Source organism: Carassius carassius, chromosome 46, assembly GCF_963082965.1.
Source record: "Carassius carassius chromosome 46, fCarCar2.1, whole genome shotgun sequence".
NCBI lineage: Eukaryota > Metazoa > Chordata > Actinopteri > Cypriniformes > Cyprinidae > Carassius > Carassius carassius.
In genome coordinates this window covers 18,172,327-18,197,318 of record NC_081800.1, presented here as the reverse complement: position 1 = coordinate 18,197,318, position 24,992 = coordinate 18,172,327, and the positions used below count along the sequence as shown (strand labels likewise).

The 24,992-nt window shown below is 36.6% G+C and overlaps 1 protein-coding gene across 2 annotated transcripts in view; it reads left to right on the top strand.

The window, feature by feature from the left end:
- casz1 (castor zinc finger 1) overlaps positions 1–24,992 on the top strand; it is a 198,757-nt gene that overhangs the window by 63,037 nt on the left and 110,728 nt on the right. Inside the window, exon 1 of one of the 2 annotated variants that reach the window (XM_059541318.1) lies at positions 24,134–24,321. The exons of the other annotated variant lie outside the window; for it this stretch is intronic. The gene's annotated coding sequence lies outside the window, so the exon portion shown is untranslated. Of the gene's footprint in view, positions 1–24,133; positions 24,322–24,992 lie in introns of those variants that run through there. 2 annotated transcript variants of the gene reach the window in all.

Genomic DNA, 24,992 nt, shown 5'->3' with positions numbered 1-24,992 from the left:
TTTTCAAAACTGCTTGCTTTTTTAGCCATTTGTTGCCCCCGTGCCAACTATTTTGAGACCTGTAGCAGGCATTAAATTTTAAATGAGCTAATTAAGTGGATAAAAGTGTAAAATTTCTCAGTTTAAACATTTGCTACGTTATCTATGTTCTATTGTGAATAAAATATTGGCTCATGTGATTTGAAATTCCTTTAGTTTTCATTTGATTAAAATTTAAAAAACGTCCCAACTTTTCCGGAATTCGGGTTGTATATATATTTAAAATGTATATTTATAATTGTAATTTTTTTGTTTTTATTTAATATTAGTTATGTATTAAATCATTAATTATTTGATTATTTATTAAAATAAGCTTCTTTGCAGTTGGACCCGTGGAAATGTGGCAGGGCAAGCAGAAAAAAATATTTATTGTTTATTCTTGAGTTTATTTGAAAGCTTTTTGAAATGCTCAATGAGTGCATTACTGTCTTCCAATCTTTTATTCGTCAGTGCTCCTACAAGAACATCAAACTGTACATTCACCATGAACTCATGCGTCTTCAGAAAACAGGGGATTTCCTGCTGACAAGGCTCATAAAAAGGATGAAAAAGAGACTTGCAGAGGCCCTAGTCTTCCACTTTTCATATTTCCCTTTTAAAAAGTGGTGCACTGGTTCTATGAGAGACATCAAAGCGGACGAAGGAGGGCCAGGGAGCTTCTATTCACTTTTCCACCTCCATAAAAGCTTCCCATATTTAACCCATGGTGACTGGCTGGCCTATCATTCATATGTCCCAGCTCTCTTTGTGGCTTCCCCAGGACCACAGTGAAATGATCTCTTTTGTTGCGCATCATTAGTTCCATCTGTTATGAGAGCCTGGCTGTCTGTTCTGAGGGCAGGCCGACGTGATGGTGGCCGGGGGCGACGTGAAAGGGCCGCGTCCACACGACTCGTGTCCCGACCTCGTCCTCCTCCTCCTGGAACATTGATGCTCCCTTTCTTTCCCTCCCTCTCTCTCTCCTCACAGATGACACTCTGTCTGTCACTGCTTACTTATTTATGCATCCGGAGGAAGGCAAAGCATCTTGCGCACAATTTGCTCCACATATGTGTAATATTCTGCGAATTAAGCCATTGAAACAAAAATCAAAGTGTATTTTAAATGAGAGATGGAGACTGAATTGCATGTGATGACATCGTAGGAACAAAAATATTTTTAATAAAACTAATGCATGATATTTATAGCCACTTGCCAGTGAGTTTTCATATGCATGGTAGTATATTAGACAAGAAGAGCCTACTGTGAAAACCCCCCCAAAAAAACGCCCTTGTGAAGACCGTGGGCGGATGAGAAGTGAAAAGAGATACAAATATTGTCTGTGTTTTCACAACACTGTATTAAAGTGGCTTTGGCTTGTGAATATTCATGAGGATAATGAAGTATCAACATAAAGCTGGACAGCAGAATTGTACTCCAAAGTCAAGAGGCAAACGTCTTAATAATTTGGTACATAACTAAAGGCTTATGCAAATGTGCAGTAAAAACAAAATTAAAACGGCTTTATTCATATTAATGAATTCAGCATATGTTTAATCTAATTTCATGTTGTGTAGGAAAAAAAATAACCATTTTAGTTCCATAAACTCTGTCCGTTTTCTGTTCGTATAGATGGTCACCGATGTCTTTCAGTTCGGGATTTTTTTGCATCATGGTGTCTGGGATGCACCAAACAGATGTAACATTTTCTCTTGGCAAGGCAATATTTTATTCATGATTTACATGAATGATAAATCTTGTGAAAGTCTTAGTGCTGATGGGCATACGCAATTTAACATCTGTCTTCCTCAGAATAATTAATAGAGCAGCAGAACACAGGGGACTAAGGACTCCTCTTCTTGTTCACTTTCTGTAATTATTGTCAAAACAAAGCAAGCCTAGATTTGCATCTTGCAGTCGACTCACTGTTCTCTTGCTTAACAAAACAACTTTTAAAGAAGTGAATTCCAGATTTACTCAATGTGGAACTTTTGTTTGAACATTCTTTCTAGTGTTGTGTTGTTGTGAGGTGAAAGTGATATTTTAAAACAACAGTTTTATTGTTGTTTTTGTTAAAAAAAAAATTTAACCCTCAAGTTGTGTTTGAGAATTTGAAAATAAAATTTAGGAATCATTTTACTTCATGATATTTACTAATCTTTGGAGAACTTATTATTTATGTTATAGATGCATTGTCCTCTATAGAAAAGTATTAAATATAAAAAGAAGTAATAAATATATTTTAATATATAATGTAATATTATTTATTATAATGTTAAATATATATTTCTATATAGAAATGAATTTTTTTAGCCTGAATGCACTGTAAGTCGCTTTGGATAAAAGCGTCTGCTAAATTCACAATTTAATTTAAATGTAATATATTTAATAATTGTATACATATAATAATTAATGTATAGTAATATAAATATTTCATGTGTTGTGTTGTTGTCAGTTGAAAGTGGTTCTTTAAAACAATTGTTTTTCTTCTTCTTTTTTTCCCCATTTTTAACCCTCAAATTGAGTTTGTGGTCTTAATTATAAGAAAGTATGGAAGGATATTCCGGACTTTTTTAAAAGGAATGGCAAATTGTATTTTCAGTTGCATTGTGACATTAATCTTGCATTACCATTTGTGTTTTCGCTTTCATGAATGCACAGTGACTGCCAAAAAAAAAAAAAAAGTATATAATAGTTTTAATTTTTTTTTCAAGGACCCACAATATAAAATTTGAGTTGTATTTAGTGAATAAAATTTTCTGGGAACCCAAACATAAAAGAGTACAGTCCGTTCTCTGTAGAACAGAAGGGTTAAAAGAAATCCTGGTGATGGTTTTAACCGTTTAAAGTAATGCGGTTTGTCGAGGCTGCTACCACACCCGTTCTTTCTGAACACGGTCCCTGCTGTTTGAACAGGATTGGCTGAGGTCCATCTGGCTGTGAGTTCAACTCTCTCAGTGCTGTTTGCGTTGACGGGCCTGAGGCTGGTCTCTTTTGAAGTGAGCTGTGAGTTGGCTAGGCCGGTCGTGTTGTAGCCCAATGGATTCAGTCCAAGCTGCAAGCCGCAGAGGTCATCTGATATGACCTGACCTCATATGTAACACTTTGGTCTGAAAGTGAGCTAATCCTTTCCTGTGGGATCAATGTAGTGTCTGGCTAATTCTCGCAGAGCCGAAATAGAGGGAGAGAAAGTGAATTGAAACACGCGTTCTGCGCACTGGCTTCAGGACTCAACTCTATTGGATAAATGACTCTGTTGCTATCGCCCTGAGTGACACCCTGTTGCCCAAAAGAGCCAAAGTGCTGTATTTGTTGGAGCCATTATGAAATAAAAACCTAGAGAAAAAGGGCCACTATTTGGTTTGAATTGATTCCCTGAAAACTCCAGCAGAGTGAATATGCTTTCATTTTGATGGTATTACCACAGACAAAATGTGTTGTGTCAGTTCAACCTCTCCATTACTTTGTCCATTAGGGTGAAACTGGCTGATTTTATTTCTCACACTCTATTTTCTGTGATAAAATGGAAATTCAAAAGCTTATTAAGTTCTGAGTGACATCTATATCTGGTGCGAGCTGGAAAGTAAGTCGACTATATCTAGTTTCAGTTCATTTTTGCTCAATTTCCCTCTAGTGATCAAATATTTCACTTTTCTGGAGGGTCCTAATGGGAGTGTCAGGTTCTAGTGGGCTCTCCTTCCTCTTTCCCTCCCTTTACCAGCCAGCCATATGGCTGTTTCAAATTTCCACCTGTCAACTGCCAAAGAGCAAGTCTCAATTTTAACTGATTTCTTTTCCGCCACAAGAACTTTAGCACTGCGTGAAAGCACCTCCAGCCCAAAATGGGATGTTTTAACGCCCATATCAATTTATTCTGGAAAGGTAGAATTTATGCTAAGACAGACTGTCGGCCTGATTCAGTTCTTGTCTTGTGTGCATAATTTATACATGTACCATGCTGTTGACCAGAAATAATTTTCTTCTGTTACTCAGACTGTTTAAATATGTGTAAGCTTCATAAAGAATTGTCAGTGGAACACACATTTTGGGGAAATAATTACATGGAAAATGCAACTGGAACCACACTCTTAAAAATAAAGGTGCTTCAAAAGGTTCTTCAAGCGATGCCATAGAAGAACCGTTTTTGGTTCCACAAAGAACCATTCAGTCAAAGGTTCTTTTAAAGAACCATCTCTTTTTTTTAATCTTTTTATAATCTGAAGAACTTTTTTTCGCCATAAAGAACCTTTTGTGAAACAGAAAGGTTATTCAGATGACAAAGGTTCTTTATGGAACCATTTAGACAAAAAGGTTCTTCTGTTGCATCGTGAAGCACCTTTAGAGTGCACTACTTCAAACTTTCAAACTTTCTATCAGAGTACAGGCATTGACTAAAAGTAAACCTAAAAATTAAAAATCTGTCATCATTTACTCACTCTCATGTTGTTCTAAAAATACAATTGGACCCCATTGACTTTTAATTTATGGGCACTTTTTTAAAAATATCTCTTTTGTGTTCCACATTTAAAGGAATCGATCATCCAAAAAAATCAATTAATCAGAACATATTTGAGAATTTAGCATCACGTTATTTGCTCACCAATGGATGCTCTGCAGTGAATGGGTGCCGTCACAATGAGAGTTCAAACTCATCTACATCTTGGATGGCCTCATTTTTGGATGAACTATTCCCTGAAGTCATAAAGGTAAACAACAAGGATAAGTAAACAAAATCTTCTTTCAGGTGAAATATTCCTGTGAGTGTGCTGCATTACTTAGGTAGAACAAACGTGAGTTCAATAAAACAAGCTCAGGTGATCCTTCACCATGCAGGGCAGGGCAGGCCGTCCCACAAATCTACTGGATGCCCCCTCCTGCTACTAAAATTGTTTCCTGAGGTTTCCCTGAGAGGCGTGTTGAGACTTTGGCTGATCGTTCAGTGATCGTTCAAATCATAAATTAGTGTTAGAGAAAGACTTTACAAAATTAGTGCTCAGTCTACAGGGCTGAGATATGTAGATTAAATATACACTAAAAAAAGGGTCTTAGGGTGGGCTTCTCTAGCTTCTGACCATCATGTTGCCTCACTTGTCAAGTACATTATTATATTACAGATCTAAAAGAAAGCAAGAAATGCTGTATCAGTATGAAGAGCTGCATTTGGAATCTCTCTTTAATGATTTACTGCGCTTGTTCTCTTTATGCGTTGATCAACTGCAGTTTGTTTGTGCAAAGAGTAATAACTGTTATGTTAAAGCTTTTTTCCCCCCTTCATTTGTATGATTTATTTACTCAAATGACAAATGACAGGCTGACATTTCACTGTGAACCCACTTTTCTTTCAAAGCCTATGTTTTTTTTTTTTTTTTTTTTTTTTGCACCATCATATGAAGATAATTGTACTCAAGCCAAGAGCGCATTGGACCATTAAACCACTGCCTCTCCCAGTAAAGCAATTCTCTTTTGTGTAAATGCATTGGAATTACTTTCAGGGGGCGTTGCAGAAGGAATATGTGAAAGGCTACTTATTCTCCTAATGATTCTTTGTCCTTTTAAAAGTCATCAGGCACATATATAAGTGGATATGTATAAGGGAAAAGTTGCCCCTGGAGACTGAGGTCATCTCTACCTCCTTGTCCAAGGCCAGGAAGTAAGTTTGCGTGAATGGACCTCTGCCAGCAGAGGTTGTTCATATTGGTAATGTAGGCTGTCCATCTGTATCCTGGCACATGGGCCGTAATGACTGAGGTGAGAAGAAGAGAGCATCAGGCTAACACAATGGAGATGGAGAGCTGTGTGCAGTGTTGCGTAAGCCTTTTTTAATGGAAATGTTTCATAATGCAGTCTGGCAAAATAATTTTCATGGGAGTGTCCCACAGAATCATAATCCTGCTTTGGTCATTTTAAAAAGCACTTTATTATGGTATGTCTTCTGTGGCTTCTGCAAACGTTGCCTCAGAAAATGACTAAGAGTAGAAAAATGCATGCAAATGCTGTTAAAAAAAGATAAAATCAACATAAGAGATTTACATTTCCTTTCATTTTCCTTGTTCAAATATTTAAGAACTGAAAAAATATAAATATAACATGAAATCAGGTTTTAAATAGACAATTGTATCTTTTTAAATCTAAATCTGAAGTTTAAAATGATTGCAGTCTCACATAAGTGGCTTGAAGGTTTTTTTTTTTTTTTTTCACATGGTTGGTTCAAATTATGCATTTAGTTTGGCTTTCTCCCCATGAGTTCATGACATCTTTCACACAGAACACTTCAAAAATCTTCAAAAGCACTCAGACTTTCCTAAAACTTCCATAATTACACATATACTAAAACGGAGTGATATGTAATTAAGAGCAGCAGCGATTTTTTATATTTTATTATTATATAAAGTGCTAGCATCTAAAATTCACTTTTTTATTATTTTTAAATGCAAACCATTATGTTTTGTTCTATTTGGAAATAACAGTGGAATAAAGAGCAGAAAAATAATCAGAAGAAATAAAATATGTTTCAAGGACTGATAGAGACACACGTGGAGTTCATTAAATTTTGCTGACATTTTAGCGGCTAAATGGCAGATAGTTACTGTCTCTGGGGGCTGCAGGCTTTTTTATATCCTTCCCCCAATGTCACTCCCCAAGCTCCCCATAACAGAAGGAAACAAGAAAGAGAGAGAAAGAAAGAAAAGGGAGTGTTAAGGTAAAGGTGTTCATTGGGATTTTTATCCCAGTTGTGGTTTGAACGGCTGTGTGTGTTGTTTTTGTGGTTTGAGCGACATCGGACACAACAGGCGGCAATGAAAATTGTAGGTGAATAGGTCTGTTTGAGTTGAAAATTCAAGGAGAAAGGTATCCATCTGGATGATGAATAATTTAGATGGCTCAAGTTGGTTCCTGTTGTGTTTGTGCTCTCTCTCTGTCTCTCTCTCTTTCTCTCTCTCGCTCCACCCCCCCCCCAACCCCCCCACAGCAGACATGACTCTGGAGGCTTGTTTTTGATGCTCTGAGGTTACACATGCCACTGCACATGTGGGATTGAGCGACTAAACACAAGGAATTTCACACAAAATCAGCCACATGGAAATTTTTTCACTCAAGAGTGTCAGGCCTAATTCTTAACATTTTGATTTGCCTCGAACCCTCTTGTCTTATTCAGTATGTATGCGATCACATTTTTCTTTCTGTAAAGAAACCATAAATATGGTGTACAAAACTCTGAGACCACACTGAAAATTTTAGATTCAAACTTTAAAATAACAGGAAATTTAAATTGATTTAAATTACAATAAAATGTAAATGTAATAAAATATCTAAAAGACTATATTACTACATACTTATTATATATGATTATTTATGAAATTCATATTTATGCACTATTGAATGCAATATTTATATTAAATTAGAGTAATACAATTTTGATTGGCCTGAGTTGTTTTAGACCTGGCTGTACAGATAAGTTTTCATACCGTATGGTAACCTCCATTAGTGATCATTTAGAAGAGAGATCTTTATGCTTTTATTATAAATAATAAATAATATAATTATTATTCTAATACATCATCATTATTATAAAATTACCATATGAAATATAAAATTTAATTTAATGTAATAATTTACTTCAATAATAATAATAATATATTCTTTTTAAAATAATAATATCTTCATAAACACTGCAATGTAAAATGTAAATGAAACAAAGGAATTTAATTTAATAAAATGTAATAAATGTATTAATCAGTACTAAGGAATATGCTAATAATATACTTTACTATTGGAAAAAAAAAATCATAATTCATATTATACATATATTATTGTTCTAAATAATAATAATAATAATAATAATTTTCATCATTGACATACATGCTTTATTACTACATATTATTTTATGAACTGCATATTTATGATTCTTTACTACTGAACACAAAATTTATGAACATTAGACAAAATATAGAAGCATTTTGACTAGTGGTCTCAGACATTGTAGACCCTGCTCTATATGATGGATATATTTTCATACCATATGTTAACATCCATTGGTGATCACTGGAAGAGAGGGGGGAAAAATGTTTTCCAGGAGTGACAGAAGTAAAGAAGTTCATCAACCTGAAAAAGATCAAAATGCAAATTAGAAAACGGATTGTAAACATCGGCGTGTTTCTGCCCCAGCGCTGGCGTGTAAAGGAGCTTACGGCATTTCTCTTTTAAGAGGAGCTGAATGAGCTGGGGGTGTTGGGAGGGTTGATGTGACAGACCCATGGAATCCCAACCTCTCTCTCCTCGCACTAATCAACCCCTGTAATTTATGCAAAAAAAAAAAAAAAAAAAAAGATTTATATTTAATTTCACTACACTTGCATTGTTAATTTGAGATGTAATTAACGCGTCGCCACGGAACTAATTTCTCAATGCCGTAAATTATCGCCGCCTTTTCATCAAAATTCAGTTACTTTGGCTCCTGTGTGCAATGTACTGATGCAATTAGGTTACCAGGGCAACCCAAAAGTGTTAATTTTCTTTTGTATAATTGCAGTGAGGCAGAAGTTTTTATAACTGAGAGTCATGTTGAGGTTTTAGGTGAACAAAGAGCACATACACATTATAGCACCTCTACAAAAGGGATGCAGTATAACAAATATACCCTGCTCTTTCTCTCTGTCGCTCGCACACACACAGCGTATAATCCAATGCGTTGACTTTTCATCTATTTCTGATTAAGTTTTCCCTTTTGGGCTGTGTGTCTTTTTCTCCAAGTGAGGCAATCTGTTTGTCATATGTGCATGGATCTCGCCCGGCTTGCATGTATATCAGGCGCATATCTCTAGCACATCTCCTCCACCCCTCATCCTTTTGTTCCTGGCTGGAATATTTTAATGAAGTGGATCTAATTTGCTCTCAAGACTGAGGCCACCAGCATGCCCCGCACGGAGCATGCCCGGTGGTGAGGAGTAAATGGGCACGAGTCTGATGCCAGTCTGGCCCGTCTCCTATGCCCACTCATGCCTGCAGCCTCTAACCCCCCTCCCTCTGTGCTCCATAGAGACAAAGTACCAGCTCATTGGCTTCTAAGCCCTAGTTAAATTAAAAGGTGATTCAATTAATAAGCAGGCATTTTGAATCTTTTTAACAGGAATTTTAAGTCTCTGTTTTAGAATCAATTGTTAAAAAAAGCAGATATCACACAGTATATATAGTATAGTATAGTATAGTATATATAGTATATATACATATATATACATATATATATATTTATTTTGAAACAGTTTTTGTCTCCCCTAAGAAAAACATATCTCCCTTAAGAGTTTTAAGAGAATATTTTTGTCAAAATATATTTCTGCTTATATTTAAATATACAAGCAGGCATTTTAAGTATTTTATCATCAATTGTTTTACAAGCTAAATTTTTCTTTTTTTCTACTGCAATCATTCTTAAAACTTTAGAGTTTTAGAGAATTAATCTCAATTAAAAAGAATTCTTACAACACCAACTGTTTTTTTTAAGTAGAAGTATAATAATTTATAAGTTTAAATTTCTGCCCTAAACAAGAAAAAATATGCAACATTGTTTCTAGCAAAAATAATTTTTCAAAATACAAGATATATTTGCTAATTTCTAAGCAGCCTTTTTTTGCATATATTGTATAAGCAGATATCACACTGAAAAAAAACCAATCAATATTTGTATTTTTTCTACTAAAATCTTCCTTAGGACAAGATGAATTAATTGACAAATGTGCAGAAGATAAGAGCTTTCAAAAAAAAAAAAATCAATTATATATTTTTTCTTAGAATGTAACGTTATCATAATTCTTTTAAATAGTGATTTTTGGCAGTGTATCCACATGTTCAGACACAGCTGTAGTTTGACTCCGAAGCCTTGCTGGTCGAAAACCAGCCAGACCAACTCTACAGTACTTTTCTTAACCTCATAATTAGCTTTGGTTTTCCCCCGCTTTCCTCCACATTCTCAACAAGCTGTCAGCATTGTTTATCCAGCTAAACCAAAGTTAACATTGTTTTAGTAAAGGATAAATACTGTAATGGTATTAGCATATTTTTCTATTAAATTTGTGTGTACACATCCTCTAGCTGGGTTTTAACCTGATCACAAGACCATATTCTCTTTACAAGAGATTTCGCTCAATCTCCCGAAGCATTGAACGCAGCTGTCAAGAGTAACCCTGACTTGTACTTAACACCCTTGATATTTCTGTTCTGTTTGATTCCGTGTGATTTTACCAAGGGATTGACTTGCCGTATCCATGTCTCAAAATGAACAGGGATTGGGAAGGGGGGTTAAAGACATCTTCCGCTGCTCTATTGTTCCTGCTGACAGCAAACAAGTGATTACCATCATTCACAGAGACAGCATATTGCGAAAGGAAAGAGGCGATGGCCTCCCAGGACCCCCCTCAAAAAATGCGGACCCTTTACCGGTGACACGTTAGATCTGCAGCGTGACCGATCTCATGGCATATCTTTACTATTGAATCCCAGTACTGAAAGACGAGCGAGCCGAGGAGATCTGTTCTTGTTTGAATGAAGTGGCTACAGCTTAATTACTACTGCTACGTTTTGATCTTTGATCAAATGCCTATATGGCTCTATATGTGTCAAAACAGGCAAAAGACTCTTGCTGCACATTACTCGTGAGATTTAACAGGGTTTTCACTTTAGTTTGGTTTGTTTCAAAGGACTATCAATGCAGTTTCATGTTAGAATCCAGTCACTGCTATTGAGTAAATGCAAGGTCAGCTGAATAATCGAGAGATGCACTTATACTATGCATATACTTGGATCATTGTTCATTCATTGTTTTGAAAAGTCTAGTATTCTGCCTTGATGTCTGGGGTTTGCAACAGAGTATGATTTTTTCAGATGCAAAAAGACTTCCTTTATAAGTTAAATTCTGTAAGTATTTATTATTCTATTGTTCTAAACTTTTATGACTTGATTTTATGAGAAGTTTAGCTGATTGTCCTAGCTGCTCTTTTCCATAAAATGAATGTAAATAGAGACTGGTGCAATCGAGCTCCAAAAAAGGCCTACTGTATATAGTACCATAAAAGTGATCCCTATGACTTGTTGTGAGTCATCTGAACCCATTCAGACTGAAAGCAGATTTTACAAATAATCTTGCCTTGCAAATGTTCTTTGTATAGAAAAGAGCAGCTCTTCTTAACATCTTTCAAAATTTAGCAGAAGAAAGAATGTCAGCTGGGCTTCAAAGACATGAAGAGTATGAGTAAATGATGACAGACTTTTCATTTTTGTCTGAACTGTTCCATTGAGAAATAAAGTGCGTTTGAAGAACGTTAGTTTTTTGTGAAATATGTAATGGAAACACACCTATGAAAACTGGATTATACTTGTTTACTTGCTGGAGTCTGAAGCAGTATTTGCTTTTGTCACATTTATTCCCATTTTACCAGCGCAAGGGGCCCAGGAAGACGAGTTACCAAGGAACACAAAATTTTAATTAGTGTATTTTAATCATTCAGGCTTTTCAAGCTAATCCACAGACCCCAGAGAATTCCCAAGATGCAGCTCTGTGCTGCTTTACCATTTATTATTGAGTCTATTATAATTACTGTTAGCAGGTGGGGGCTGGGAGGCCTTTATTATGTTTTTCCATCTTTATTATAATTACTTAAAAAAAATTTTAAAGGATGCTGTTTCATTAAGTTTAGAGAGGATGCCATTTCAACCCTTCTTTTTCTCTCTGCATGCCATTACTCTTCCTGCCTCTGCGTTCGCTGTAATTCTCTGATATGTATACGTTGCACAGCTTTATATGAAACGCATATAAACAGAATAAAAAAAGCAAAAGCGGACGGAAGAAAGAAAGACGCACTTAATGAAATGCTTATCTATTTCCATCTAATGCTCTGAAAACTCAACATGCATGCATCCTCTAAAATCCAGTTGTTTCAGCTCGTAATTGGAGCTCAATCAGAATACGCAGGCAGACGCTAGAATATATTTTCTTCATTTTCTCACTCAGCAGTGAATACAGATAAGAAGTCACGAGTGAGTTTTTAAGCCCTGAGCTTTGGGTGTTCTACAGGGATTTTTGGATCTTGTATGGTATTTAATGCGACTGTCTTTGCAGTTAGTGGCAGTGTTGTTTGATGAAAGTCTTCTCATAGTCAATAAGTAAAATTCATAGAGAGTTTTTTTATTGGGTCACTCTATTGAAGTGCTGTCCTCATTGGAAGTTTTTCATGGCAAATGATGTGAACAAACAGCTCCCATGTGTGAAGTGTCCCTCTTTACTCTTTACTTTCCCTGTTTTGTCCCTTTCCCCCGTTCCCATTACACAGACTCAATCCTAAGCTGCATGTGTACACAGAAATACATACTTAACTCAACATGCCAAACATTCACCATTGTATTTATTCCTTCTAATATGCTGGTTATATTATCCAATACATTCCCAGTGTTCATAAGGATGCATTAGAATGGTGTACGTAAGTACAAAGGTGAGGATGTCAATCAATTAATTTCATATGCAAATTTCACTTTAATTGTTGTCGTTTAGATTTCAGATGGCCAACATTCAATCAGTGTAAGTCAATGGGAGATTTATTAATTAATTAATGATTTTTATTCATTTGAAATGTTAAATGGACAGTTTTTTTTTCTCCATACAGTTTTCTATTTTTAAATATTTAAAACATTTTCCTGCGATGGCAAGGCTTGGAAATCATTCCGATTGGCTGATTTGGTGCTCAAGAAACATTTCTTATTATAATCAGGGTTAAAAACAGTTGTGCTGTTTAATATTTTTGTGAAAGCCGTTATCTTTAAATTTATTTTAAATTCATGGAAGTGAATCAAGAGTAAATTATTGTAGTCTATCATTGAATCTGAGCAGTGAAATGTGATTGGTTGGAAGTTTCTGGTTCGGATGACTAATGTAGATCTACTGCCTCGTGTTTTGAATTCTTGCATGTCCAATGTGTATTTAGCACCAAATCATACGGCTATTCTTGGGCCCCTCAGAAAGCACTAGCAGCGCTCCACTGCTGAAACCGACAGTTTTTTTTGTATTTTCATGGAAAATTCCACATCTCCCTATGAGCTGCGCTTCAACAACAGTAATACGTTTCAGGACAGATCCTGAGAAAAATTAATTAATGGACCTTTGCGGTGAGCGAAAGGCCAGCACAAGGCAATTATAGTGTCTTTGTGAAGTGTCAGGTTTTTGGAATTATAAAATCACACTGGATTGGCAGCAGTAATTATGTTGGAAAGAAGAGCTCACCTTTACTGATATTTAACAATTTTCAGCTTAATTTGTAGACCTCAGCTTTCCTTTCTACCCTAAAGCCTGTAATTATTTTGTAGGGGTTTAGTATGCCTCAGTCGATTCTGTTTTTGGATCATTTGTGTTCAAACTGAATCTAATGGCATACTTGCTGTTGCAGTCATTTACAAGACTCGCCTCACTTTAAATTAATATGACTACATTAATAGTCCACAGAGAGCAAGTCCACAGATAATCTGCCAAAAACCACAATAAAGCAATTTATTATATTTTATTTTTTTTACAGAAAAACACATGAAAATGGGGGTCTTCCATACTGAAAAAAGCCACCTGTCTTATGTGGTCTGTCTGAGCCCAGTAATGGACAGATGATTTAGACAGGGCCTGTTTTGGGTGGGGATGTTCAGACAACAGTCTGTTTGTGTTTGATGTGAGCTTTATTACATGAACTGTGTGGTGGGCTTATCTCCTGTTTTCATAGATTACGACCAAAGGAGGTTTTACAGACTTCAGTCTTCACAAAGAATCTTGTTAAATCCAGCAGTTGTTACTCCAAAGTTGAGCTGGTGAAAGAGGAGTTAAACTAGATCAAACTGTATTGTTATTGTAGTGTCAAAATATTGTGTTCAAAACAATGTCTTTATTATTATCTTTTTTTTTTATGCGACACCATGCCACGCCATGATCTTGCCATGACGCTGTTCATGCATACATTCATTAATGTAATTTGTAATCCCTCTTAGAATGCGTCATGTTAAACCTTGTCATTTTTTCAGTTCCATAGAGCTGTTTATTTATTTATTGTTAGTTAGGTAGCATTCCGTTGCAAATCTTGTTATTTATTCATTCTAAAAAGCTGTGCAGATATGTATTTATTTTGTCTGTCTGTCTGTTTGTTTGTTGATAATGTGGTCTGTTTATTTTGGAAATTTGAGTTTGAATTCTGACTCGAAATCTATAATTTAAATTGTGAAAGAGCTATGTATTTATTTTTTTGTTTGTTTGTTTGCTTAAATATTGAGTTGGCTTTGCTGGCAATCAAGGTAGATCAACAATATGCACAAGACCTTTATACAAGGTCAGTTACTTGTTTCTGACCTCAAAGTGTGTTCTATTGATTTCATTGATCCTCCACGTCCAAAAAGAAGTGGATCACAGACTGGTTTTCAGGAGTAAAAGAGCTGTTTCACAGTTCTGTGGCATACAGTCATCCCACTCAGAAAAAAGAATTTTTTTTTTCAAAGGAAATCACAAGTCTATGTTTCCTTTCTTGGTTATTGTGTTGGACATTTAGTGCTTTCCATAATGCACTGTTCCATAAGTAAGGAATATGGTATAACAATTAGTAAATTAATGCCAAGTCTCATACACTACAGTGTGATTTGTGATGTTGATGTTTTTCTGTGGCACCTCAGGGAAGTGCAGAAAAACATGCAATTAGCATCGGTCTCAGCACAGGAGGGGCTGTGCTACATGGAAGTGTACAGAGTGGCATATCTTGAACAGGGCCTGAAATCTGTCATAGGAAGATGTTTGTCAGCACAGGAGTCTCTCTGGAGACCTCAGACCCAGGTGTGAAACCTAACAGGGACATTTCAATGTGAACAATTTCATCACCATGCTATTTACATTATTGCTTATTAAGCCTGCAAAGAATGCTGAGAATAAGTCAAAAAGATATTAGAATCTATTGTTTATTTTCTTAGCACATGTTCCTGCTCTTATTGTCCATTACAAAAGTGTAATCTTTCAAAAAGTGTTTCATTTAGAAAGAAAAAAAGTATTTACTTTGATCAAACAGTGCATTGCTAAAAAAATATATATGTGAGCGAAGAGTTTCTGACTGTAAACCAACGAGGAAAAATCCCCTGTGAATGACTTGTTTTTACATCAATACTGACCCCAACTCAGTTACACTCTGAACTCTGTTTGGAAGGTTAATGTAGAAATCTGGAGTGAATTAACTTAAAATTACTTACAATGATCTTAAAATCCTGCACTGGTTTTGTTGTAACTGTAAATTAATATCAACAGGGAGCTTTGGAGTTCTTAAAGAGACATGGACAAAAAAAAAGAAAATAACAGAAAAACCAAGAAGAAAATGAATGAGTGGAAGAGTGGGCTGCGTAATGCTTCTGGCTAAGCCAGTCCATGTCTAAAATGAAGAGAAAAAGAAATTAGGCTTAACTGAAAACATATGGTATCGCGCTGGGGAAGAGGTTTGCTTAAGAGGATCATGGCAGGGTAATAAAGAGAGACAGGAAAAGGGCACGTGTGGCGGTCTGGGTGCAGGATGGGGATTTTTTTTTCTTTCAGGGCAGTGATACAGGCTGAGCTCCTGTAGAGTGCCAGTAGTGCAAAGTGAACCGTCTTAATCACTGTGCTCATCATTTACCATTCAACCACACACACACACACACACACACACACACACACACACACACATGCAGTTGGGCCTTAAAGTGGCATAAGCCTCAAAGCCAACACAATGCCATATTCCCTATTAAAATTTTATGTCTCTAATTATTACCCTTAAACTAGGCACCCTTGTTGCACCCTATGTAATTTTGTAATTATAATTAGGATTTTTTTGATCTTGTCTTCTTCCTTGTTCTCCCTGATATGACTGCCGAATTGAAATGCGTGTCTAAGTTTAATAATGACGACCCTCTGGATGAAGATTGATACGGCACCAATTATTCTCTTTTTACATTTTATATAGCTTCTTCGTGATGTTGTCAGCCTTTTTTTGCTAAGTGTAGAATTTATTAATCTCGAGTTTTCATGATGCTTAGACTAATTGAAAACAGCAGCCCTCTTTTTGCATTTATATTGATATGATCCAGCCTTTTGGTTTAAAATGCTTTCAAGACAAATACTGTTAAATTAATTAATTTATGTATTTTTTTTATTGTATGTTAATTATGTATTACTTATATAATAGTAAATAAACTGACTGGTGTTAACAATGAATGAATGTGAAATTAATTACAATTTAAATTAAAATGTAAAATGATTATAATTTTAGTAGATTTTAGATTAAACATTTTAAACCTAATATTTAATAGCAATTTCATTTGCCAATACAGGCATTTTATTTGTTGGTCATTGTTGGTTTGAGCTCTATTACGTGCATTTAAATTTACACAAGCAAGGCCAGAATGATATGCTGTAAAACACCTTTGAGTGTTTTTGAAGTGCATTTTGCGCTTGATTTGATTTTACTGCAACGTGATCATGTAGAAACTGTTATAGGGCCACAAATGTTACTGTTTGTTGGATGTTTCTTCATGTTATACATGCTACACTTTTAGGTGGAGTGTGTCATTTCTGTTGCACTATTAGCAGATTTGCTAAAAACTGACTGTTGTCTCACAGGTTTCCTGAACACTTTTGCCAGTCTGCAGTTAGTTGCGGCATCATGCTGTATCAAGCCTTTTTTACGCATTTGAGGACAATAACAAGTCATTTGCCGTTGTTTGTTTAATCATTCTTAACTAAATTAGTTTATGGTCTCACTTTTTCAAACAGTCTAGGCCTGGAAAACTGAACATTTAGTGGAAGGTGCTTTCCTCATAGTCTTTAATGTATTCATTGATGCAGTCGTAGAGACTGTAGTGTCACCTCCTTTTTAATGTAAATCTCCTCTACATTAAATGTGAGCCCTTATAAGACCCAGAGGGGCTCAGCAGTCTATTTTTCAATGATGCTGTCAGACATGTTGCTGGTTCCCCAGGAGAGAGGCAGAGTAATCAGCCTTTTCATCACCAGAGAAGAAGAGCCAGGTTCAGTGTGATGCTGTCACTTCCACTGGCCCAGCCAAGACTCGCTCGTGTGCGCATATGCTCCTCCTTAGGAAAACCGTTGGATCTAGAAACTAGAGTCTTGGTGTGATGTTTGTTTTCTGGGATGCTCCATTTTGACATGTGGAACGATTTAAAAGCAGCGTATTGCAGATCTGCTGCACATTAAGGGATTTGTTTGTTTTTAAATTCTAAATCATGAGGGTTTTAGACTAAATATCAGACATTTTTTGTTGATAAATATTGAGTACAGCTTCATAGTGATTGCCTTTTGTCTAAAGAAAAACACTTTGGTGATCAAAACCTACTTTTTTTTCAGTCTTCAGACAAAACACCTGAAACCTATCACATTTGTTTCTTTTTATTGTTATTAGAAGCAGTTTTAAAGTAAATTGCATAACAGGAACATGGCACCTGGGTTTATAAATGCAAGTGGCCTCAGGCTTAATACCTAGCCAAATGCCGGTTTAGCTGAAGATCAAAACCAAGACTTGTTTTATTAAAGAGCAAATTGCTTTTATGGCTTTAATTCACTTTTTCTATTCAAAAGATAGATTCACAATCCCTTTCCTTTGTGTAGGTGTTGGAACAATTGTTCTGTTCATCACACCTCCCTAAAATAGCAGACGTACCGGGTTTGTAAGAAAATTAGCGAATTTAATTTCCTTGAGTAATGGAAATGTCATGCACCATTTAATAAAAGTCCATGAAAAAAGGGCAACATTCTATGCAGTGCAGATAGCTGAGCCCCATGGATTTGAAAGTTACACTATTTCTCTGTTGATGTTTTCTCACAGTTTTGTTCTTTTTTCCTCTCGATTTGATTTAGAATTAATTTGAACAGCTTCGGCGTAAATATGAAAATGAAAGTTGTTTGGTGTCCCCCCGAAACTCGAACTTGAGCGTGCAGATAACTGCCTCCATTTAAAGCGTGAATTATTTTACCTTTATGAGTTTGTCTCATCTTCAAGGTCAGAAATGTAATTTTTGCTCTTTCAAAGGGTTATAACCTTAAAAGGGAGCCTACATCCTAGGTGATTAATGAGAGACTCCTGCATGTGATGTTCAATGCTGACATTTGAAACTTTAAATATTTTATATGCACACCTAGAAAAAAAAAAAAAATGAAGATATGCATTCATGTGGAATAAACGGTATTGCGGAGAAGAAAGGCCTGGCCGGGTATCGTTTTAATAGAACAGTTAGAGTGCAATGGTTTTTCTTAGTGATTTTTATTTGAGGTTTTTATGTGTGCGCAAGCTGATTTAAAGGCACACTAAATCATCGGGGATGGGGAGTAGTGGATTATGCATTTAATCAAGTAGCAGGCCTTGGAAAAGTGGCTGGCCGAGCCACTAGGGCATCAGCTTTAGGCTCCGGAATGCTTTGCCTGCCCTTTGAGTCTTGTTTTAAAGAATAAAAAAATTCCAAAGCCATTGTCACTTCTGTCTGAGGTGAAATAAACTCTGGCCGAGATGTGAGCGAAGGAAGGAGAATATCCACCAATGCACCGGATTACTTGTGCTTCAAATTTACTCTAAGTTTTTCCCCTTTTTCATGATGTGCACTAGTCTATTAGATAGCAAAGAATGGAATTGGGCCGATCTATTAAAATTTCTCGCCCTACTGCATTTGTTTTGAAAAAAGCTTTTAGGGGTCTGCAAGGATGTGCAGGCCTGTGCCCATCATCGCATCTAATACGCTTTTTATTTGTGGCATAATAAAAGCCCGGAGAATGAAAACCTGCTACCTGGTATAAGAGTACTGCAGTTAGCCATAAAAGCCATAGCAATTTGCCTTTCACACAACTGCTGCCTCAATCTCATATAGGTTGTCTCGACCATCATTCAAATGTCCAATGAAGACCATTTCACAGAACTGTATCACAGGGTCAGAGCTAGAAAGGCGAGAAGAGCGTGTGCAGGGCACCAGGGGTCATGGTGCGCAAAAGCACCTTGTTTGATGCAGGCTGGTTGACGGGTAAGACCACAGCGATTTCCTGTTCATAAAACATTCCCATTATTGCTGGTCCATTGAAAATTTATATGTGCTTAATGCTTGATGACTTGCATTTTCCTGCAGGACAACAAAGCTTTTAGCTCACCGGTTAATTTATACATGACAGTGCTTAGCCTGACACTGCTGGAAAAATGCATGAGGCCTTCATTACAGCCAGTCAGTGGCCACAAATTAGCGGGAAGCGAGATAGAAGCTACGGAAAGTTCTGGAATGTTCCACGATGATGTATTATGCTTCCAAGCATTTCTGTTTGTTTAGATTGATTAACTGTGAAAACCTGTTTCTGCCACAGAATGCAACATAAAATGTAGTTTAAAGTAAGTCATTGTAATATATAAATGACACTGAGATAGAAAGTCACAAAGTTGTAAATGTGAGTTATAAAGTTGCCATTTTGAAACAGAATTGTGCAATTGTGAGATATAAAGTAAAATTGGGGGATATAAAGTTGGCAAGATTTTAAAAATGTTTTTGAAAGAAGTCTCTTATGCTCACCAATACTGCATTTATTTGTTCAGAAACACAGTATTAAAACGCCTTTTAAAAAGTACTGACCCCCGGCTTTTGAGCTATATTGTACCTCTAAATTTGCCCTTGGGATATATAATTAAAAGTTTGTTGTATGAAATTTTGAGATAATAAGTCAAATTGCAAAGTATAATGTTGCCATTGCAACATATAAAGTCACATTGTGAGATACAAATAAGTTCTCTCTCTCTCTTGCATTATTGGAAGCAGCTTGTTTGGAGATGCGCAAAACTGCTAAACCCACAATCCATGAGAGATCTGTTTACAATCTGCCCTGGCCGCTAACTGCTAAGCAGTGTGCACGGAGCATTATGGGCCATTTCAAGGAGAGGAGCGAGTGATTACATCCTCAAATAGCTGCCTTGTCTGTTCCAACCTCTTCAGAGGAGAAAGAACGTAGTGAGCTGAAAGATATTATCTTTATAGCACATACACCCCGGCTTTAGCCTTGTTTTAGGGTTAATCTTGCTGTATTTAGTTAATATCACTGAGGTAACCATTCATAAGAAAATGTTTTTTCTTACCTAAATCATTTTTGTGTTTCAGTATACAGTACACTCAGTCTTGTGCCGATAAGTCATTTGTCAGAGGCAGTTCGGTGTCTTAAGCTTGTCAGCTCTGCCACTGCTGCTCCATTGATAAAGTGTCTTTTTCAAGACCATTATTTCCAGTCTTCCAATTACATGCTAGTTAGTTTTATAGACTGAGGCTGGCTTAAAAAACAAGGCTAAACAGCTGCAAATTGATCATTCTGAACTAATTTGATACTTTTTCCTCTCAGTGTTGAATCCTTGAGGGTGTTTGCATTGAATGCTCACATATTATCAATTGGTTTACCAGATTAACCCTTTCATTGACTATTGAAGTGCACTGTTTCCTTTGCATTTTTTTTTTTTTGTGAAATAATAGGGTCCTGTTGCTTTTAAAGGGGACCGTCTGTTTTATTCAGCTGGCTTTGAGGGAAAGCCACATCTTTTGTCTTAAGTCAATCACTGTATATTGTATATTGCTTCATACATTAAAGATATAGGATGATGCAAACACCAGATTATATTGCACTGTCCATTAAATGTTTTTAATAGTGAAGCTGCATTAGAGATTTCATTTTTACAGTAATAAATACATTACGTATTGAAGCTTTTTCCCAGTAGAGGCCAAACTGCATTAGTACATTGACCATTAGGATACAGGAAACACATACATCTAATGTATATCGTGTTTGATATAAGAAACAAGCATTCTGTGTTCTGTTCAGACTGAAACAGAGAGCGTTTCAGAAGGAGATAAGGAGAGGACTGTTTATCCCAAAGCCCTTGCAGCTCAATGTCGCCCGCTCTGATCTATGCGACCCCTTTGCAAATAAATCTTCACAAAGTGCAAGCACGAATTTTATCTGAAATGTGGTATTTAGGAGATTCAGAGTGAATGATGATATGTGACAATCAGTCACAGCAATTAGTGTAACTGTTAAGAGCCCTTTTTGTTTTCTCTCACCCATACAGAATGTCACAAATAAATCCTCGCTTGCATTTGCATATTAATTGGATCGGAGACGTCAAGCATCTTTCATTAAGCAAAATGATCTGCATATTTGGAGACATAAAATAGTTTATTTCAATGTGGGAAAAGAAGTCATTGAAAATTGACCGCACATATGATGTAAACTTTGTTGATAGAGCCTGACAGCTTAACCCCTTAGGTGCCAGCCGTAACTGTGGCGATGGCCTATTGTTATTGAGACAAAGCTGTAATTGCAATGTGCAGAGTTAGGCATTGTAGGAGCCTAAATGAGACATCACTCGGAACAAGTTTCATATTGCGTGCATGTTTAAATATGCCTTTTCGGTGCTGTTGTTTAAACAGGGCTCAGTCGATGTTTTTAGTGTCAGGGGAGGTGAGTGAAAATAGATCAAGCCAATCAAGTGCGGGGCATTTCAGGTTAGCGCAATACAAGTCGTGCAGTCGATTAGACGAGTTAATGCACAAATTCAATGCAGAAAGAAAAAAAAAAGACTATTTCGAGTGATTAACTTATGATCTTCTGCTCACAATGGAACACAAATGATCTGTTTCTTTGTATCACCAATCGCAGTTTCTTTTACCCTGTGTCAGATGAAAAGCCAATATAATGGAGGACTAATTTGAGATGGCAATGCACCTGGAGGGAAAAGACTGTTATGTGTCAGACATTGCAATGCTTTTGTTTTCTTCCAATGCCTTCCACTCTAAAGGGAAAATCGACACTGGTTTTAGTTCGATATGATTAAAGAAGTGAGAGGACGGTAATGGAGGGCTGTGTATTGCGGGGTCTACATGGTTAGGGGCTAAACTTGTGAATAATTTGATTAGGTTGCAGGGGAATATATCTGAAGGATTATGTAAATAGCCTTGCCCCCATGCAGAATTCTTTTGAACTCCTCAGAAGTCGCATCTGCCGGGGTTGGCTGCCAGACAGGACGGCCGCCTTCGCGTCGGCTGTTTCCTCTGTGTTTCAGCGAAGTGTTTAAAGGTCATATATAGAACAAACAACGCTGGCCCTGATTCAGCTTAAAGGACCTACGTCTTGACTCAAATGTATCTTTTGTTGATTAAAAATAACGAATGATTACGGAGAATGCATAAACATTCTCCCGCTTTTAATGCATTTATTGTCCTAGAATAATTAGTCTTCATCATCATCTTAGAGCATTTCCAGCTTTAATATGCTCTTTAGTGCAACACATGTATGTTTGGAAGCATTTCCCATTCTCGTTTGACCTCTTTGATTATGAGATTTTTCCCTTGGCCTTATTTGGTGCATTTCTGGGTGGGGATGTGTTTGTATGGAGTGCTATGGCAACCAAAGTCAAGGTGACCAAGACCATGTTGAACACATTAGATTAGCAGAACACAGAAGCAGAGACAATGCAGCTTGCACAAAATGCAATTTATCTGGTGCCTGATTGTGGGCCTTTCAGAAAGCAGCCCTGCTCTCCTGCCTGCCGGTGGATTTATTGCAGAGTAAGTCTTACTGTGGCTGTGTGCTGCTTGCTTTGCTGAATGAGTAGTTGGAAGAACATTTTGGCCTGTTAAGGATTAAAGAGAATATGTGTTGATGATTCTAGGACAGGTATGTCTGTGAACAGAGAAATTAAGAACCTACTCGGCGGGAGCGCCTGGGATGCATCTTCATCCACTTTTTTTCCTTATTAAGAAACTTCCTTGAAATGAAATACACATTTTTTCTCTGGTGTTAGGCTGTTTATATTGTCGCTAGAGCAGTTACTATGCAGAGCAACTGGCCATGTTTATCTTGAGAGGTGAAGAAAATGCTGTGTCAAGACTGGTTTGTGACTTAATTTATAGATACATTGCTGTTCTTTTGAATGAGGAGTGTAGTAGTTTAGCAAGATAAAAAATGTTGAATACGTTATAAATTGTGCCGGTGTTTTAATGCAGTGAAAAATAACCACACACAGAAAGCATTTTTATGTGAACTATATCCTTCTTAGGGTTTGATGTATTTGATTCCTGAGAGGTGGAGGCATTTAATATGTCTGGTTTATTATGATCAGAAAACATTTTTCATATGAAGGTGAATCTTACAGAAATATGTCCAGACTTACATTTCTTCATATTTTAATTCACTGCCATTATTATTTTGCAAATATATATACATCTATACTATATATTTTTATTATTAATTATTATTAATATTACTATTATTAAAAGTATCTGTCTGACTGTCTGTCTGTCTGTCTGACTGTCTGTGTGTCTATCAATATGTAAACACACACACACACACACACACACACACACACACACACACACACACACACACACACACACACACACACACATATATATATATATATATATATATCATTTACTGGTATTTCTATACTCATGGGGGACATTTGGTCCTCATAATGAAGGGAATACCAGGCACATGCATGTATATGTACAGTATATATAACTCAACAAAATTTAGTTTCTTATTTCTTTCTTCTGATTCACAGGTAAGATGTGATCTGGAGGTTTTGTGGGATTTGCTCATCTAGTTGTTTGTTACTGGCAGCATCAGGCCCCACATGATCAATTTCCAAAACAGCAAATTGCCACTAATTTTGGCAGCTGGTTTGAAGTGCGTCTCCTCCCAGGCAGTGATAATTTATGCTCCCCTCTGTGCTGTGGCCGGAGCTGCACTTTGTGTTAGAGCACATGGCTGTTAAGAAGGGAAGTGTTAAAGAATGCTTCATAGAAACTGCGCTGGGGCTTGCCAATGTTAGAAGTAATCGCTTTGGCAGACGCTATATTTGAAACCTTCAAACGCGTCTAAATTTACCTAAAGCAGAAAACCTGAGAACTGTTAAGCTCAGTGTTCTCTGTGTTGCCAAGCGCGCCGTCTGTCCCTGTCTTTCAGTTGGTGTGATCAGGGTCTTTCCTGTATGTGAGTATGTCCCACTCACTGCCGCATTAATTCTGGGACTTTTTTTTACATTCTCTCTGTGTTCGGGTCTGGGGTTAGGTTCTGTCTGTTCCGGTGGTGGTCTTGCACCAGCTGTGGAATGCAGTCATTGCTCCATCAGGAAGAGAGGAGCATACTGAAAAGAGTTTAAAAACTCATTCTGCTTATGGATATCTCAGTTGTTGAGCTTGAGAAAAGCACTGGTGGGTTGAGGCTCTGTTGAAGTGGTCGCAGTGACTGTGAGTGATTTAAAGGGGACAGCTGGATAACAGCATTTACATTCTATTTTTATTCTATTTTAAGCCTGCCTTTTCTGTTAGGAGAGATCTTTGTGCAGATGCTGTATGTTGCTGTTTGGCTTATTAATGTGTGCTGGGTGTGCAGTTTAAATAGGAGGGGGAATATATGAGTGGACTAGCTGTTTTGTTAAAAAAGAAAAAAAAAATTGGAAAAAGCAGGAAATTGCGACCAGGGGACAAGGCTAAATTTATCTGCTTCCTTTTCTCAAGGAAATCTCAAGGAAAAATGGAAAGGAAAACAGAATTTCTCAATAAGGGTCAGGGAGCATTTCTTCTGATTGGAAATGAATGGAACTAACCTTTGGAGGAAAAAAAATTATTTAAGAATTATTTAAGATTTAGAGGTTAGTAATGCACCATTGTTTGTTCTCAGTGCACTGTAAAAAATGTTCAACTTTAAAATCTAAGTTTAATTTCTAGTTAAACCATAAATGGATGTCATAGTAACCAATGATTTGGGGCGGGACTATCTGTTTTTGTTGACCAATGACAGCCAGAGAAAGGGAAATTAACCTTATATTTTTTCATTTTTGTTTTTACACTTGGTCACACTAGTGGCACATATTGCATGTTTAAAAAGTAAATACAAACTGTGCAAAAAGTGGTCCATT